This window comes from Orycteropus afer, unplaced genomic scaffold, assembly GCF_000298275.1.
Source record: "Orycteropus afer afer isolate SDZICR_OR568_19922 unplaced genomic scaffold, OryAfe1.0 scaffold00180, whole genome shotgun sequence".
In the NCBI taxonomy this organism is placed as follows: Eukaryota; Metazoa; Chordata; class Mammalia; order Tubulidentata; family Orycteropodidae; genus Orycteropus; species Orycteropus afer.
Window position 1 is genome coordinate 3,541,742 of NW_006921767.1, and position 1,511 is coordinate 3,543,252.

A 1,511-nucleotide genomic window follows, 5' to 3' on the forward strand; every position below is an offset into this window, starting at 1 on the left:
CCTTTGTGCCGACTCACTGACTCCGGGGTGGTCTGTACTCTCTTAGGAGTAAGGAACCTGCTATGTAACAAAGTGCTTTGAAAGACACCTGGCTGTGGTAAGAGCACCTCCCACTCATCATCTAGCTTTTAGCCAAATCATTACTTCCTCCACAAAGCTGCCCCCTCCCCAGCTAGTTTCCATATCCCTATTATATGCTCTCAGGTGCTCTGGTGGCACTGTGATTGCTAATCAAAAGATTGTTAGTTCAAACCCACTAGCCACTTGGTGGGAGAAAGACAAGCCAGCCTACTTCCATAAAGATTTATAGCCTTGGAAAACCTATGGGCAGCTCTGTGCTGTGCTTTAGGGTCAGAATAGACTCAACAGCTGTGGGTATTATATGTGCTTGTGGCACCACCTACCTCTCTTTCTATTACACTTAGCAGGGATTCAGTTTGTCTTGTCCTACGGCTCATTGATTAAGGAGCTCTGGTGGCATAGTGCCTAAGGCATTTGACAGCTAACCAGAAGGTTGGTGATTCAAACCCAGCAGCCACTCTACAGGAGGAAAATGGGGAAATCTACTTCCATAAAGAGTTACCACCTCAGAAACCAAAAGGGGCTCACCATGGGTAGGAATCTACTCAATGGCAGTGAGAGAGTATGGCTTATTAAGTGCTCAGCTGGTAACCTAAAGATTGGCCATTTGAACAATCCAGGAGCTCTTGAGAAAGGCCTGAAGTGCAGAAGGACCTGGCGATCTGTTCCTATACCAATTACAGCCTGTAAAACCCTATGGGGGCAGTTCTGTCACATGGCTACACTATGAGTCAAAATTGACTTGAAAAGCAACAACAGCAACAAAGTATAATGGTGGAATCCCTAGGTGGTGCTAATGTTTACTGTGCTTGGCTATAAACTGAAAGGCTAGCAGTTTGAGTCCAACAGAGGTGCTTCAGAAGATAACCCTAGTGATCTGCTTCCAAAGAATCAGCCACTGAAAATCCAAATGTTCCACAGTTCTGTTCTGATGAACATGGATTCACCATGAGTCTGAATCAACTTGATGGGAACTGGTTTGTTTTATTTTTGTTTTAGTAATAAGTCAAGGATGCATACTGAAGTCTCGGCAACTAAAAGAATTTTGTGAGGCTTGAGGCTGTGCCACTGGTGTTTCAAATGCCAGCAGGGTTTCACATGGTGCATAGCTTGCAATGCAACTTACAGAAAGAGACAGACTAAGAAAAAGGAAAAGGACATCCACTTCTCAAAACAATTGGCCAGGGAAACCTTATGAATAGCAGAGAAACACCGTCTGATACATTACTGGGCAACTTTATGAATAGCCCGGAAACATTGTCCAATATAGTGCAGGAAGATGAGCTCCTTAGGTTGAAAGGCACTCAAAATATGACTAGGAAAGAGCTGCCTAATCAGAGTAGAACCAACCTTAATAATATGGATAAAGTAAAGCTTTCAGGACCTCCATTTGCTGACATGGTATGACTCAAATTGAGGAGAAACAGCTG